Here is an 18699-nt window from a genome sequence, read left to right as displayed (position 1 = left end):
AAAGGCTGCCAGAAGTGATGAAGATCGTTGGAGGAAGTAAACGACCCTCAGAGACCACCCCCACAATTCTGTACGCATGCGGGGAACTTTCTGGAAAATTATGTAATCCATATGTAGCCTCATGAATACATATGTATGCCCAGTGGCTATAAAAGGACGGCTTGTGTGGCAATGGGGAGACACACATTAGGAGGAGCTATCCGCCGTGTCTCCCGGTGCCGCAATGAAGAATACCTACTTGTCAGCTTGAAAACTTTGTTGGCAAGTTTGTTCCGGGAGTTTTCTCCCAATCAGTTTGGCACCCCAGATGGGACCCTCTCTGCTCGGCTGCAGGACCCGCTGAGGACAGGGCTCCCTAGGGCCCTCGGGAATTTTTCCCAGAGGGATCCTCGACTCATTCGGATCACTGCGGGAGCAGACAAGGACCATCTTCATAAAAGGTATTCTTTTCTTCTATATAGTCTGTAAGGTGCAGGGGGCATCGTGCATAAAGACTAAATTGGTAATTGGGTTGGTTTGGAAAGTGTATGCAAGGTTTGGAAGCCTTCCGTAAATCAAGATAGCATCCGTTTGCTATACACCCACAAGAAGCAGGGGACATCTTGTGGTTTGGGCAGTGGGCGTCTTGTTGAAAAGGTTTTGGATTTTACTGGTATATAGCCACAAGAAGCAGGGGGCTTCTTGTGGTTTGGGTTCTGAAAGATGCAGGGGGTGTCTTGTGGAAATGGTTTTGGATCTTGTTGGTATTTATTTTGTGCTTGTTACATTAAGGATTTTGGTATTCTGATTTTGGTATCAGTGACAGACTGTTATAACTAAGCAGGGGGCATCTTGTGGTTTGGGTCCTACAAGACACAGGGGTTGTCTTGTGGAAATGTTTTTGGGTCCAGTGTGCTATCAACAGCCCATAAGGGATTTGATTCAGTGATGCTGTCAGTGTGGGTCCCCAAATAGGTTAGTCAAATCACCCTCCGATACAGTGGGCTGTCCAGTACGTCCCACAGTGGGATGCAGACAAGCTGGTCGGGCACAAGGGTCTCGTCCTTCTTGGGACACTGACAGGCTGGTCAACTATAAAGGGTTCAAGGAAACCCCCCTATTAATGTTACAATATGGTCTGAGCCATAGGGGTTAGGATGTATTGCTTTTGATTCGACTGGTATTTGTCTCATTTTGTGGCTTGTTACAGTAATGATTTTGGTCTTGTGATTTTGGTACTGGTGACAGGATGTTATAGTTGTGTTATTGACTGTTGTTTGTTTGGTTGAATTTTAGTCTGTCTTTGTCTCAAGTGCTGTAACTGTGTGGAGTGTGTCTGTGGGATTCCGTTTGTGTATGTGTGTGAATGTGAGATTGATAATGGAAAATCATCAGAATGAAGACATCTTGAAAAAGAGTTCTTTGGGTGCATTTTGGCGCACTGGAAAGAACTTGGAGGGTCTCCTGGGGGCTTGGTAAATAAGAAAACATTGGTAAAATATTGTAACCAATGGTGGCCTTTGTATACTTTGGAAGATCAAGAAAAATGGCCTAAAAATGGAGCTATGAACTATAATACATTGTTACAATTAATGTTGTTTTGAGGGGGCAAGGAAAATGGCATGAAGTAATGTATGCAGATATGTTTTTCACTTTAAGAAATCATGCAGAGTGACAGACTGAATGCAAAATTTATATAGCTCTGCCAGATCCCTTAATTTTGGCTTTGGAAAAGGACAGGGAAAAACTGAAAAGCTGAAGAGATGTTTTCAGCCTGTGATATTGGGGAAAGATGCTTAAAGTTAAAAAAACAGTAATCAGGAAGATAGGTTGAAAATTATGTATCACAGGTACCTCCGAGAGAGGCATCCTCTGCATCTGTCCTATCTGATATTGATAAGGAGGAAGAGATTTCTGTCACTGGCAACAAGCAGCACATTCACATTCAGAATTAAGAAAGGGTTAAAACAGAAGTGCTGTTGCAGAGGCAGGCATCTGCAGCTCCTGCAGAGCAGGGTGAACAACTGTGAGGAAAAAAAAAGGGAAAACCAAGGGGAAAGGGGGGGAGCTTGGGTAGCTCCTGTATTTGAGATGGGAAGAGTGACGACAGGCAGAGGTGGGGGAGTGGGCTCTTCTGTGGAACCGGATCGGTGTGCGTGCTATGGGGAATTTGGACGTTGGAAGTGAGAATGCCCTGGGGGGGGGGAGGGGCAGTGCCATGGGGTGGCTCCGGTGACTGAATTGTAACTAGACTGACAGAGACCTGGGGAATCTACCCTAGCAGAACCACTGATTAAATTAAAACTAGGGACTAGAGGAAATAAAGTGGAATTTTAGGATTTTTAGTGGATACAGCAGCAAATTATTTGGTGTTAAATCAGAGCGAAAAGAATTCGTTACAGATGTGGGAGCTACTGGCCACCAAGAAAAAGTGGGGGGAAAAAAAAAAAGGCATTCTTTCTGAAACCTTTAAAGTACAAATTGAGAAAACAAATAGGAATGCATAAATTTTTATGCATGCCAAATTCTCTGAAATCTTTATTAGGGTGAGAAGCAACATTTAAAGAAGGCAAAATGGAATTTAGAGTTAAAAACAATCAATTAATTGCAGTTTTGAGTTTATCTTTAATTCAACAGAAAAGCAAAAAGGAGGACCTCCCTGAAATAGTAGGAATCCTTAATCAGGTATATGTGGGAGTATGGGCATCTGAAGTTCCAGGCAAGGCAAAAAATGCTTTGCCTGTTAAAGTGGAAACAAAAAGAGGGGGGCCTGCCCAATTAGAATAGAACAGTATCCCTTAAAATTAGAAGATCAAAGGGAATCAAAGAAATCATTGATAAATTTTAAAATATAGATTATTAATTGAGTGTGAATTGGAATATAATGCTCCTATTTGTACAGTAAAGAAATATCATGGGAAAAGTTGCGGATTGGTTCAAGATCTTAGAGAAATCAACATAATTGTAGAGGATATTCACCCAGTAGTAACTAATTCATATGATTTATTGACTAAATTGAATAATAATCAGAAATGGTTTGCCATCCTGGATTTAAAGGATGCTTTCTTTTGCTTACCATTGGCCAAAGAAAGCCAAAATTATTTGCTTTCGAATGGGAAAATCCTGACACAGGAAGAAAATCTCAATTAACTTGGACAGTATTACCTCAGGGTTTTTAAAGGAGTCCAGCAATTTTTGGAAATCAGTTAGCATGAGAATTAGAGTCATGAAAGCCACCTGCTCAGACAGGAACTCTTACAATATGTGGATGACCTATTAGTTGCTACAGAAACAAAGGAAGAATGTGTCCAGTGGACAGTGGAATTATTAAATCTTCTGGGACTGAATGGTTATCGGGTATCCAGACAAAAGGCCCAACTAATCCAAACCTGAGTTTCCTGCCTAGGATATAAAATAACAGGAGAACAGAGAGAACTTGGAACTGCCAAAAAAGAAGCCATTTGCCAGACTCCACGACCGTTGACCGTCAAGGAGCTCCGGACATTCCTGGGAATGACAGGATGGTACAGACTTTGGATCCATGATTATGGTGTTCTGGTAAGACCACTATATGAACTGTCGAAGGGAAACCCTCCCTCTTTGGACTGGACTGATAAAGCAGAGGAGGCTTTTAGAAATTTAAAGATAGAGTTAATAAGAACTCCAGCTCTGGGAATTCCGGATGTGACGAAACCATTTTGGCTATATTCCTATGAAAAACAAGGAAAGCCCTGGGAGTCCTTGCTCAGAACCTAGGACCATACAGAAGGGCAGTGGCGTATTTTTCAAAACAGCTGGATGAAGCGAGCAAAGGATGGCCCGGATGCCTAAGGGCTGTGGCAGCAGTCGTCATGAATATTGAAGAGGCTCGCAAATTCACCTTGGGACAAAAGATCACTGTGCATGCCCAGTGGCTATAAAAGGACGGCTTGTGTGGCAACTGGGGGACACGCGTTAGGAGGAGCTATCCCCCGTGTCTCCCGGCACCACAATAAAGAATACCTACTTGTCAGCTTGAAAACTTTGTTGGCAAGTTTGTTCCTGGAGTTTTCTCCGAATCAAGACAAAGAGACAAAGGCATACACCTGCCTCCAAAGGTGTGTCCAGATTGACACTCTCATGTTGGAATATCAGAACCATGCTTGATACAGTGAACAGTGGGTGTCCTGAGTGCCATTCTGCGCTAATTGCCCACAAATTGTCACAACTTAACATTGATATTGCTGCTCTCAGTGAAGTTCGCCTTCATGAGGAAGGTAGCCTTAAAGAACATGGCGCCGGCTATACACTCTACTGGTTAGGCAAGCCCAAAACTGAAAGTCATCTTTCTGGAGTTGGCTTTATGATTAAAAACTCCATTGTCTAAACTTGAAAATTTGCCGATAGGTTATTCCGATCACATTATCTCTTTGCATCTTCCACTACACTAGCTTTCAGGCTAACCTTCAAACTAGGCTTGAAGACCAGCTTATAGATTCTTCTCCTGAAGCGCTTTGGCAACATATTAAAAATAGCATCCTGCAGTCCTCCCTAGAATCCATTGGGTTCTCCTTAAAGAAAAACAAAGACTGGTTTGACAATAACAACCAGGAGGTCCAGGAATTTCTGACAGAGATCTGCTCATCCAGCACACCTTGCTCAGCCACTTTGCCATGTAAGAAAAGCAGCCTTTTGTCTTGCATGTAGCAAACTCCAACAGAAACTTCGAGACATCCAGAACAAGTGGTGGCTCATCCTAGCAGAAAAGACTCAATTATGTGCAGATTTGGGTGACCATAGAGGATTCTATGAGGCTCTGAAAGCAGTGTATGGACCCACATTTCAGGTTCAAAGCCCCTTACTTAGTGCAGATGGCCAAATGCTTCTTACAGATAAAATCTTCATCCTGAATCATTGGTCTGAACATTTTCAAACACTCTTTAGTGCTAACCGTGTAGTCCAAGGCAAAGGACTCCAGCACATTTTACAACATCCAGTGAAAAATGAATTGGATTTAGCCCCTACCATGGGAGAGACTCTTAAGGCTATATAGCAGGTGAAAACTGGCAAGGCATCTGGTGTCAATGGAATCCCACCTGAAATCTGGAAGCACGGAGGCCAAGCACTTCATGCTAAATTTCACGAGCTAGTTGTGCACTGTTGGGAACAAGGTAAATTACCATCAGATTTTCATGATGCAATCATCATCACTCTGTATAAGAAAAAAGGTGTAAAGTCAGACTGCTCAAGCTACTGAGGTATAATTCTGCTCTCCATTGCTGGAAAAATTCTTGCAAGAATACTATTGAACAGATTAGTACCTGCTATTGCAGAAGAGCTTCTACCTGAAAGTCAGTGTGGTTTCAGAGCTAATAGAAGTACCACAGACATGGTATTTGTTCTCAGACAGCTGCAAGAAAAGTGTAGAGAACAGAATAAGGGTCTCTATGTAACTTTCGTTGACTTCACCAAAGCTTTAGACACTGTGAGCAGAAAAGGCCTGTGGCTGATATTGGAATGATTAGCTTGTCCCCCCAAGTTCCTCAAAATGATTATTCTGTTACATGAGGATCAGCAAGGCCAAGTCAGATATGGCAATGTGCTCTCTGAGCCCTTCCCAATAACCACTGGTGTGAAACAAGGTTGCGTTCTCGCACCAACTTTATTTACAGTCTTCTTCAGCATGATGCTCCACAGGGCTATGGTAGACCTCGACGAACAAAACAGCATTTATATTTGATATCATACTGATGGTAGCCTATTAAATCTAAGGCAACTGAAGGCCCACACTAAGACCCTAAATCATCTTGTCCGTGAACTGTTTTTTGCTGACGATGCCGCCCTTGTTGCCCACACAGAAGCAGCTCTGCAGCATTTAACATCTTGCTTTGCAGAGGTGGCTGAGCTTTTTGGGCTGGAAGTCAGCTTGAAGAAGACAGTAGTTCTTTACCAACCTGCAACACAAGAAGATTATCATCATCCCCACATTACCATTGGCGAGTCAGAACTTAAGTCAGTTCAGCAGTTCAGCTATCTGGGAATCATTTTTTCCTCGGATGCCAGGATAGATAAAGAGATAGACAACAGAATAGCAAAGGCACATAGAGTCTTCGGAAAACTCCATAAAAGAGTCCGGTGCAATAAACACCTGAAGAAAAGTACAAAGATTAGTGTCTATCGAGCCATTGTACTGTCTACTCTTTTATATGGGTCTGAATCATGGGTTATCTAGCGCCATCACCTGCAACTCCTCGAACGCATTCATCAGCGCTGCCTTTGTACAATTCTAAACATTAATTGGACTATGTGTCAAATGTTACTGTCCTTGAACAGGCAGGGGTCACCAGTATCAAGGCCATATTGTTGAAATTGAAGCTGTGCTGGGCAGGACACGTCTCCAGGATGAAGGATCACCGCCTCCCTAAGATCGTGTTTTATGGTGAACTTGCCACTGGTTGCCACAAGAGAAGTGCCCCAAAGAAGAGATATAAGGACTCCCTGAAACAATACCTTAGCCTTGGCCATACTGACTACCATCAGTGATCCACCTTGGCCTCCAATTGGGAGACTTGGAGACACACCATACATAATGCAGTTTGAGAACTCACTCAGAACTAGTCTCAAGGAGAAAATACAACATAAAAAGAATCACGTCCCGCCTATACCACCCAAGGAGACCTTTCACTGTGCTTTTTGCAACTGGATTTGCCTATCTCACATTGGTCTTTTTAGTCATCAGGGAGCTTGTAGTAAGCGTGGGTAAAGCCCTTCCCAAATCTTCGTTCGCGAAGTCAAGCCATGAGCCTGCCAGCTAGATGTCTTCAGGTCACGAGAGACTGGCCCTGACTTCCCTCCGACCATCATCCCAACAAAGAATGAACTTTGACGAAACCTGATGAGCTCAGCAGTGACCAGACAAGTTTGGCAGTGTCGCCAGGTGTTGTATGGACTCAGTTAGCATGAGTCGGGCTTTTCAGTTAGCATAAGTAGAGCTTCAGTAAGCATAAGTAGAGCTTCTCTATAAGTGGAAAAATACTAGGCCAGAGGGGAGGTTAGCCAGAGATAGCAGTGGAGGAAATGAAAATGCAACGTTAGCGATGAAATTGCAATGCAATGTTAGCGATGTTAAGAACAGATGTTAAGAACAAAAAACAGGATGTAAAACTGCAGTGTATGGATGTTGAGGTTAGTGCTAAACATAGGTAACTGTTGTAACTTGTATTTAGCAACTTTGTGTAAAACCCAATCAGAAGCTTGTTGGCAAGGCATGTTAACCAATCAGCGTGTAATTAATGTGTGGATTTGTGTATAAAAGATCATGTCTGATGCTCAATAAATGGCAATTGCTTGATCACATTGATCGTCTCTGTGTTGTCCACAACTCCCGCGTCGACAGCCAGGAGGCAACAATCCAATGCTGCACACCGTCTCTCCTGCCCTGAAAGACTGTTACAAGAGATGGAGCATGACATCATAGACTGGATGAATTCAGAAGTCTTATAGGGATTGGTCCATGGATTAAGTAATGAGATCTCTTGCTTTGTGTCTGTGTGGGTATGTGTATGTATATATATATATATATGAGACAAGAGTGATGGTATACTGAAAAATGTGGGATCTTAGCATGACGTGAATGGTATGGAATAAGGGGTGGATTCTGTCCTTGGTTCAGCTATAGCAGCCATTTTTCTCCTTCTTAGTAGCTAGTGCAGTACAGTGTTTTTGATTTTCAGCCTGGAAGCAATGCTGATAACACTGATGCTTTTAATTGCTTCTAAGTAATGTTTACACCGACAAAGGACTTTCTGAGTCTCATGTTTTGCCATGGTGGTAGGGAAGCCAGGAGGAAACAGAGACGGGACACCTGACCCAAACTATCCAAAGGGCTATTCCATACTACAGCACATCAAGCCCAATATATAAATTTAGGGGAGTTACCTGGAAGGCGCAGATTGCTGCTTGGATCGGGCTGGGTATCGGTTGGTGGGTAGTGAGCGGTATTCTCTTCCCTTGCTATTTCCCTTATCATTATTATAATTGATGGTAGCAGTAGTAGTTTTGTATTATACCTTAGTTACAAGACTGTTCTTATCTCAACCCGTGGGAGTTACATTCTTTTGATTCTCCTCCCCATCCCTCTGGGAGCGGGGGGAGGAAGAAGGGGGCAGTGAGTAAGCGGCTGCATGGTTCTGAGAAACCAGCAGGGCTTAAACCACAACAACATTTTCCTGATGATGTATTTTAGTCGTATTTGGAGATTTTTTTTTTTTTTCTAGGCTTGCTTCCTTGCAAACTGTTATTACTGTAACATCTAACCAGTGCCAGAGCATGGCACCAGGCATCTATTTCCATGGAAGCTTTTAACTGTCAACACCAAAGCAATTTTCTAGTCCTTAAAATGGACCACTCTTTGGATAAAGAATTGGCTGGATGGCCACATACAGAGAGTTGCGGTAAACAGCTCAATGTCCATTTGGAGAACAGCAATGAGTTGTGTCCCTCAGGGATTGGTGTTGGGCCCAATCTTGTTCAACATCTTTGTCGGTGACATGGACAGTGAGGTTGAGTAAGCCCTCAGCAAGTTTGCCAATGACACCAAGCTGTGTGGTTTGGTTGATACACTGGAGGGAAGGGATGCCATCCAGAGGGACCTTGACACGCTTATGTGGTGGGCCAATGCCAACCTCATAAAGTTCAACCAAGACAAGTGCAAAGTCTTACAGTGGGGTCGGGGCTATCCCTGGCACATCTGGGCAGAGAAGGGATTCAGAACAACCCTGCGGAGAAGTACTTGGGGGTGTTGGTTGATGAGAAACTGAAGCCAACTGTATATATGCCCATTGCTTATCTGCATATAAGATTTCTCTAACCCACTGTTCAGAATCAAAGGGGGAATGACACTTTTTAGCCTACAAATATACTAATGATCCTAGCACTAGAAGGTAGGAATCAGGCTAAGAAATTTAGTTCCAACACCAAGTTCTTCACCAACAAAAGAGTTTCATTATGTACCGCAAAATTTTTCTGGCTACTGGGTAAAATGGTTATCCTATGTTCTAAAGACTCTTCTCTCTCATGCTCCCTCCTCCCCCCCCCTTTTTTTCCCCTATTTCTTAGTGTGCTGTCTGAATGAATCATTGGAAAAGTATTAGGAGCCTACAGATTTTTTTTCTAATACTTTCCATATTTATCACACAAGCTAAAGAAAATATTAATCTGAACTAAAATTTAGCAGATTCAGAGACATATAAACAGAATACATTTGAAAATATTAATTTTCTCACCCTCCTTAAAAGTTTCTCTGAGGTACAAAACATGGGCTGGAGAAAGGGCAGGATTTGGAGAGCAAATGCTCCTGTTCAGAATAGTCTAGTCAGATCCATAAAAATCTCCTCAGCCTGTTTCTCACAGTAAGTTCCACTCTCATCAGCCTCATTACACTAGCTTAGATAATTACACTACTGTTAGGCTTGCAGTCCCACTGAAGGTTGTGACCCTTACTTCAGGAAAGACAATTTTCAGCATAGTAGATGCCTTGGCAGAAGAACAGTGATTTTTGTCACACCTAAATTGAATTATTGCAATGCATTATGCTTACCAAAGAGCTTTCAGGAGCTCCAGGTAGTAGGAACTATAGCCACATTATTTAAGCTGGCAAAGTCAAAATGAACACATCACTTGTGTGCTGTGGGAACACCAGGCCTGGGTTCCCATACACTTTCAGGTGAAGTGATGATCTAGAAAAGCTATAAATAGCATTGGACATGAGTAATGTTGAAAATGCTTCACTTTGTTGCATATTTCTTGTCTGGCTACAAAGCTTGTTGAACTCACTAGAAAGCCATCAGCACTGTTGGATTTTGGACTGCTCAACAAGAACAATCTTTGTATTTCTAATTGCAGGTATTAAAGTGTTTTACTGCAGGTGTTCAAGCCACAGGAGTGTAGTGCATCCAACGCTCCAATGGTAACTGCAAGAGATCACACTTTATTTACTACTCTTGCAGATCAAGGATGCAAAAAGCATAAAGCACCAGAAATACATCTTAACTGAACTAGATCATGCAGTGAAACTTCAAACCGTGCCAACCTGCAACAGCTTCGCTTCATTACAGGCCTTCCAGTGGAATTTATTGAGGAGTGCTTACCAATCTTCTTCAAGGAAAAGAATACTGTACCTCTCTTTGAGTATCAGCCAGGTGCTGAACAACTTTCTCACAGACTTTTCAGCTATGGTTATGTCAGTTGTTGTGCTTCTTTGTCAAATGCTTTTCATGTCAACTTCAACTTTATCTTTCCAACCTCCATTGTCACATATCGTTACCCTTGCAGCAGTGGCTCAGCGCTATGGTGAGAATGGGAAAGTGGCACTCGACTGCTGCATGACTTACTGAAAAACAGCTGTCAACAGTTGCAACATGAACCTGGTCCCTCAGCTCACTGCTTTACATAATATAGTCTAGATAAAAATGTGAGATTTTGCTGCACATAAGTCCCTGATTAAGACAGAATAGCAAATTAAATTACTCCCTCCTTGAATGTCAGGGGTACTGCTGTATTTGCAAGGGAAAAGGGAATATAAGATTTTTAGCTAATCTGGGCATGGAGAAAACAGAGCAAATTTATTCAGTCTGACAGCAATCTCTCACTTCCACCCTACAGTAATATTTTCAACTGATTTTTTTTTTTGGCTGTGGAGTATTGCATATACTCTTCTGCCCTCTGACAATTCAGCGTTCTTGGATCTCTATCCTTCCTACCCAGTCCCATATGGAAAATCATTTTACAAGTCTGACACACACTCAAGTTAAACAAGTTGGGTGAAAGATACAAGCAATGGAAAAGTTTTCATGATTTTGAAAAACACTAATAAAAATATTTTATTCAACAAACTAACATTTCTATGCAGGGTTTACAACTCACAGTCCACAGCACTGTGGTAGTCCATTAAATTCAAAAGGAAAAACTGGTTAGAGAAACGAAGAAAACACAGAACTCATTAGCCTTTATCAGTAATAAGTATTTTCTGTGGTAATCTTGATACTCTGAAGCAGATTTAAAGTCACTGTCGGTAATAAACTGCAAAGTAGAGCAAACAAACTGCAAGACTAGGCTGTTTTCTTGCATCACTTTTGTCCTTACTAATAACAAGCTTTCACTTGTGCAAGTAAAGACACTCAATTCATATGTATGAAAAATACACAACAAATACATCTATATGCAGCTGCTACAAGCAGAACTGTTTTTCTTTCTTATTTTCTCTTAGGTAGTAATTCAAAAGATAATTCTAAAAATCTAAGTTATAGCATAGTATTGAAATAAGCACAAAAATAAAGCAGTAGCCAGCAGTGAGTAAGCAAATAAGGCCTCCTGCAGATCTGTCTCTTAGTCACCATTCATTTTTTCAATATCCTGGAGAACTGAAGTATACATGCATGTCTGCACAACATTGTTCTGGGTTCACCTGTAACAGTTATTTTTCTCCTTCTTAGTAAGTGGTGCAGTGCTGTGTTTTCAACTTCAGTCTGAGAACAATGCTGATAACACCAATGTTTTTAATTGTTGATAAGTAATATTTACTCTGATCAAGGACTTGTTCAGTCTCATGCTCTGCCAGTGAGGAGGGGCACAAGGAGCCGGGAGGAAGCAGAGACAGGACACATGACCCAAACTAGCCAAAGGAGGATTCCATACCACAGCACATCATGCCCAGTATATAAACTGAGGGGAGTCACCTGGAAGGCTCACATCACTGCTCAGGTTTGGCTGGGTATCGGTCAGGGAGTGGTGAGAAATTGTATTGTGCATCACTTGTGTTCATTGTTTGTTTTCCCTTTCCCCTTTTAGCTTTATAGTCCCTCCTCTTGTTATTTCCCTTATCATTATTATTATTGGTGGTGGTAGTAGTAATTTTGTATTATACCTTACTTATAGGACTCTTCTTATCTCAACCTGTGGGATTTACATTCTTTCAGTTCTCCTCCCCATCCCTCTGGGGGTGGAGGGAGGGAAGAAGGGCGGGGGAGTGAGTGAGTGGCTGTGTGTTTCTAAGTAACCAGCTGTGCTTAAACCATGACCACCTCAGACCTAACACATAGTAGACAATAAGAAAGCATTTGCTTTTCAGTTGTCTCCACTACACCAGTAACGGTTAAGACCCACTGTTGTTGTTTAAGCCCCCCATTCTTCCTTCTCCCCCACTCCCAGAGACTGAAAAAGTCCTTGATCAGACTAAACCTTACTTAACAACAACTAAAACCATAGGCGTGTTACCAGCATTGTTCTCAGACTAAAGTTGAAAACACAGCACTGCACCAGCTACTTAGGAGAAAAATGACTGCTAGTGCTGAACCCAGGACAATATCCAGCCCTTATTCCATTACATTCACATCATGCTCAGATCCCACATTTTTCAATATACCATTGCCTTTGTCTAATATATATATACACGTATAAATACACACATGCATAAAGAGTGAGATATCATTCCTTAGTCCAAGGACCAATCCCTATAAAGTTGCTGTATTCATTCAGTAAATGATGTCGTGCTCCATCTCTTGTAACAGTCTTTCAGGGCAGGAGAGACGATGTCTAGTGTTGGACTGTTGCCTGCTGATGGCACTGCCAAACTTGTCTGGTCACTGCTGAGCTCGTCTGGTTTTGAGAAAGTTCATTCTTTGTGGGGTGATTATCAGAGGGAAGTCAGAGTCAGTCAATGGTGACCTGAGGACAGTTCTCCATCAGCTGGCTTTTCCCATGACTTTATTCTCAGCTGATGATCATGACAGCACAGATCTTCTTTTCAAAGCCCAGAGAGGTGGAGATGGGCATCTAGCTGACTGCCTATAAAAGTTTTATATCTCAAGCAACAGCATATAATTGAGCACATTGGCTGTTTTCCCCTTTGAGTTACACATCGGAATTCCCATCTTCCTGCATTACCCACCAAGTATACCCAGGTCGATGAGCAAAACCAATCCCACAAGTGGGTTTGCCTTTACCTGAAGCAGGAATAACCCAGACTTCCTTCCCCAGCAAATTCTTTATGTGCACCACAGAAACTTTGTCCTCTTCTACAGTATGCAAAAGTTCTGATTGGGCTGGGCCAGCCCTTTTGGCAGATCCCCTAGTGTTGACCAACCAGGTGGCTTTTGCTAAATGTGTATCCCAATGCTTGAAAGTCCCAACACCCATTGCTCTCAGTGTAGTTTTTAACAGCCCATTGTACCGTTCGATTTTCCCAGAGGCTGGTGCATGGCAGGGGATATGATATACCCACTCAATGCCATGCTCTTTGGCCCAAGTGTCTATAAAATTGTTCTGGAAATTAGTCACTTTGCCTGACTCAGTTCTCTCTGGGGTGCTGTTTCACCACAAGATCTTTTCTCAAGGCCCAGGATAGTGTTCCAGGAAGTGGCATGGGGCACAGTGTATGTTTCCAGACATCCAGTAGCTGCTTCTACCATGGTTAGCACATAGCGCTTGCCTTGGTGGGTTGGTGGGAGTGCGATATAGCCAATCTGCCAGGCCTCCCCATATTTGTACTTCAGCCATCATCCTCCATACCAGACAGGCTTTGACTGAATTGATTGTACGTTTCACATTCATGAATAACTTGGGCAATAGTGTCCATTGTTAAATCCACCCCTCAAACACGATCTCATCTGTATGTTGCATCTCTGCCTTGACGGGATCAGGTGTCATGGGCCCACAGGGCCAAAAATAATTCACCCTTATGTTGCCAATCTAAGTCCATCTGAGCCACTTCAATCTTAGCAGCTTTATCAACCTGTTGGTTGTTTTGGTGTTCCTCAGCAGCCCGACTCTTAGGTACATGAGAACCTACATGGCGTACCTTCACCACAAGATTCTGCACCTGGGCAGCAATATCTTGCCACAGTGCAGCAGCCCAGATGGGTTTACCTCTGCATTGTGAGTTCCTCTGCTTCCATTGCTGCAACCACCCCCACAGGGCATTTGCCACCATCCATGAGTCAGTATAAAGTACTGGCCACTTTTCTTGTTGTCCTGGGTTCATCAGTAGCAGTCATTCTTCTCCTTCTCAGTAGCTAGTGCAGTGCTGTGGTTTTGACTTTCAGCCTGGGAACAGCGCTGATAACATCAGTGTTTTTAGTTGTTGCTCAGTAATGTTTACTCTGACCAAGGACTTCCTCAGTCTCATGCTCTGCCTGGGAGGAGGGGAAGCCAGAAGGAAGCAGAAACAGGACACCTGACCCAAACTGACCAAAGAGGTATTCCTTACCACAACACGTCATGCTCACTATATAAACTGGGGGCAGTTACCCAGAAGGGCTAGATCACTGCTCTGTCAAGCTGGGTATCAGTCGGCAGGTGGTGAACAGTTGTATTCTCTTCCCTTGTTATTTCCCTTATCATTATTACCATTGGTGGTAGCAGCAGTGTGTAAGTGGCGAGGAGAAGCAGACAGGCCAACCCAATATGGGTGATAAGCAACTTCTGCTTTATTTGTGACGCAGTTCACACATATATAGGAGTGGTATTCAGCCACTCCTTCTTGGCATAACAGTATTGGTTAGCCCCCACAGCTTCCTCCACATTCTCCTCCCAGGTCCGGTCTCCGGCTACCTGTGGGGGCCACCCCCTGCCTTGCTTGCACAGTCCTCCAGAACTCTATGGTCCTGCTCTTAGAGTCATTCTGCAACAGCAGTGGTTTGTGTTATATCTTAATTACTGGACTGTTCTTATCTCAGTCCGTGGGAGTTACATTCTTTTGATTCTCCTCCCCATCCCTCTGGGAGTGGGGGGATGAAGAGGGGGGAGTGAGTGAACAGCTGCATGGTTTGTAAGTGACAGGCTGGGTTTAAACAACAACACTTGTTCAGCAATGTCCAAGGCCAGCTGGATGGCTTCCACCTCTGCAAATGGACTTGATTCACCCTCTCCTTCAGTGTTTTCTTGAACTTGTCATAGGGGTCTCCATACAGCTGCCTTCCATCTCTGATGCTTTCCAAAGCACTGGAGGGGTCCCCTGGCTTAAGTGCTTGCCCCTACGATCCCACACACCCTGCCACTCATGACTGTCCAGCCTCAGGCAAGATCTCATGGTAGTATTAGTCATTTAATTTTAGACAAGACCCGAGCTGGACCCTGCTTAGCTTCCAAGATTGGACAAGACTGGACATTCTCAGGGTGGTCATGCCATAGGCAAAACATAGAGAGCATATGCAGCAGCAAGCTGGTTCCCAGCAAAAGGAACAGTATGTTTTCAAGGGCACTGAAAGGGTATTCAAGATCTTTAACTTTTCCAGAATCTACTCCTACTGTCAATGGACTGGTGGGGGAGCAGAGGGTATGAGGGAATGTCTTCTCCACAGGTCGACCACCCAAGGGAAGGAAAAAGAAAGATGTGCAATTCTTAAAAATTCCCATTACCTGCCCCCCTAGAATAGAGGTGATGACCACACTGGGAATGCAAGCCAAACCAGTTTCATGATCAATGAGTCTATTGTAAGTCATTACCATGAAGTACAGTGAAACAAGAGCCTTAGCCCAAGCCCCCCAGCCAATAAACATTAGACCAGCAAATACTGGCTGCAAGTAAGGTATGACATGCTGAAAGTCTGAGATCAATAGCAACTTTGAGAGCCAATAAATCAGCACTGTTGATGAATGACTATTAATCCGAAACAATGAATGCTTACCACAAACGCGATTAGACACACTCCCGTCATATCTGTTGTTATCTCAACCCTTCAAGTCTCACATTGGCCTCCAAAAAGAACTGTCATGGTTTAAGCCCTGCTGATTTCTCAGAACCATGCAGCCGCTCGCTCACTCCCCATCTTCTTCTTGCCCCTGATCCCAGAGGGATGGAGAGGAGAATCAAAAAAATGTAACTCCCAAAGGTTGAGATAAGAACAGTAACTAAGGTGTAATACAAAACCCCTATTACTACCACCAATAATTATAAAGATAAGGGAAATAACAAGGGAAAAGAATACAACTGCTCACCACACGCCAACCAATACCCAGCCCGACCCGAGCAGCGATCTAGCATTTCCGGGAAACTGCCCCCAGTTTATATAGTGGGCATGATGTGCTGTGGTACAGAATACCCCTTTTGGGTCAGGTGTCCTGTCTCTGTTTCCTCTCAGCTTCCTGTGCACCTCCTCACTGGCAGAGCATAAGACTGAACAAATCCTTGAATGTGTAAACATTACTTAACAACAACTAAAACTATCTGTGTTATCAGTGTTGTTCTCAAGCTAAAGTTGAAAACACAGCACTGCACCAGCTACTAAGAAGGAGAGAAATGACTGCTACAGCTGAACCCTGGACACACTCCCAAATTAATTTTCTGCCCTTGAAGAGATAGATGGACTAAGGAGCATTTTCATTTTAACCAGAGAAACTGGGAGTTGGTTGAATTTCTCTCTTCTCTGCTGGCTTTGACTGTGACCCATTTAAAGTCACACTGCTCCTACCTGTCCAACATGAATAAGGAGGTCTCCAGCCTTTGAACTGAGAGGGCTTTACCTGCTTTCCTGCTTTTACATTTCTTTTTGAATGACTATGCTTAAATATTTGCAAATGCAATATTCATTTGAGAAATATGATGTAGAGCAGATATGAAGCCCAAAAGAACAAACCACAGACAAATTTTGACAGGAGTTCAGATGTTGTGAATATTGTAAAGGCAAATCAGCATTCCAGGTGGTAACTTCAGGTTTTTCTTGACTGAACAAAGATTTTTAATATTCTCCTCATTAGTAAATGTCATTATTACATAGTACTTTTTTCTTTCTCTGCCTTTTTTTTTTAAATTTATTTAAGAGAATTTGAAGCATTTGGGCACTCTAAACTTCCAGTTTAATGCTGGATTGTGTATGCTTGCTAGCAGGTATCAAAGATAAAATTACATCTAGAAAATGACATTTGTTTTACATTGAGTTTTCTAGGATTTTTTTCTTTGGGTATTGTACAAAGACTGACTCTATGTTGGCACCCGCAGAAGTCACATAAAAGACCTGACTTTGCTGCTGAAATTGCAGATGGGGGATGGATGGATGGAAGGATAGAGGGGATACACAGGCCAGAGGAGACCTTTAGGTCCAGACACAGCATTCGCTTTTTTATCACTCCCTGTTGCCAACTGTTCCTTTCCCAAACTCTACAGCCAAATGCAGGGGTTCTTGGGCTCAAGCAGAGAAAGGAAGGGCAAGCAGGGAAGGGCAAGCAGAGAAGTGCAAACTTCACCTGTACTAAGTTCTTGTCTTGGAGCTGCTTCAAGAAGCAACTGCAACACGGGGATTGCCGACTTCAACAAGGAACTGTACCTGAGGAAGACCAAATTAAGTGTCTAAGCAGTTCCAGCAGGAGTTTATTCTTCCATATCATGTTTGGTGAGAAATGTCCTGCATCTCAAAGAATCACTTCTACCCTTCTTCCTTACCCTCCCTCCCCCCGAAGGGTTTTTTTTTAATTCAGTATTTGTAAAGCTTTCTTTCTTAACAACAGGATAGAGGTTTAATTAAAACTCCAGCTGGTACTAACATAATCCAGCAAAATCTCATCCATTTCCAGCACAACATCCTTGTTTCTAAATTGGAGAGACATCAGTTTGATAGATGGACTACTCAGTGGATAAAGAACTGGCTGGATGGCCTCATGCAAAGAGTTGTGGTCAACAGCTCAATGTCCAGTTGGAAAACAGTAACGAGTGTTGTCCCTCAGGGATTGGTGTTGGGACCAATCTTGTTCAACATCTTTGTTGGCACTGGAATGGGTTGCCCAAGGAAGTTGTGAATGCTCCATCCCTGGGGGTATTCAAGGCTGGGTTGGACAGAGCCTTGGGAGACATATTTTAGTTTGAGGTGTCCCTGCCCATGGCAGGGGGGTTGGAAGTTGATGATCTTAAGGTCCTTTCCAACCCTAACTATTCTATGATTTTATGATTCTATGATTTCAGGGAATAAATCCTTGCTGAGGTTGGTTAACCAAAACTATAGTTTAGGCAGTTTACTTTACTGTTCCTTGAATTTAACTGTACTGCATGAGAAAAGCTGGAAAACCATTCAAATCTCTAACATATTTTACATGATTTTGAAAATGTCTTATTAAGGTAACTTGGTGAATAATGGGTGAGGAACACTAATTTCATTTTAATAGCTGTGTTTCAGACATTATCCTTTGTAATTTCCAGAAAGATGAACAGAAAAAAACCCAGATGAAATTCCTAATATTCCTTACTTACATCCCTATCTGAATGGCAGAGAAGGCACAGCATCTTCATTGCTAAACGTACACACAGGTTTCTAATTCCTTATTCAACTGAGTGCTATTTATGCAAATAATGTTATTAAAATCACAGGAAAAATCCTGCTTTTTTTTCTGGAGAGTCAGCAGATTTAGGTCTTGGTTTTGGAAACACTAACACATGCAACGCATCAGCAGGGTACACTGAATGTGAAAAATTAAATGAATATTTAAAAAGCTGTTAGTTTGGAATTGTGTTCTTGCTATACTGTGGGGAAAACAAAAATAGAATTTGGCATTGTAAGATGTCTATGTCATCTCATGAAAATATATGGCATGTTTGCAGTATCAGGATATGTTTTGAAAACAAAATAATTTCTGTGAGACACACAATGTGGCAAAAACATGAACAAGCACAGGATGGCTCTCAAATAAAACCAAAACTAAACAATTCCTCCAGTGATGACTTATTTTACCATAAAACTAAGACAAATCAGATATCTA

This window comes from Pezoporus wallicus, unplaced genomic scaffold, assembly GCF_028554395.1.
Source record: "Pezoporus wallicus isolate ANWC-B61680 ecotype Strahan unplaced genomic scaffold, APGP_CSIRO_Pwel_v1 contig_2440, whole genome shotgun sequence".
Lineage (NCBI taxonomy): Eukaryota > Metazoa > Chordata > Aves > Psittaciformes > Psittacidae > Pezoporus > Pezoporus wallicus.
Note: the sequence above shows the minus strand (reverse complement) of the source record.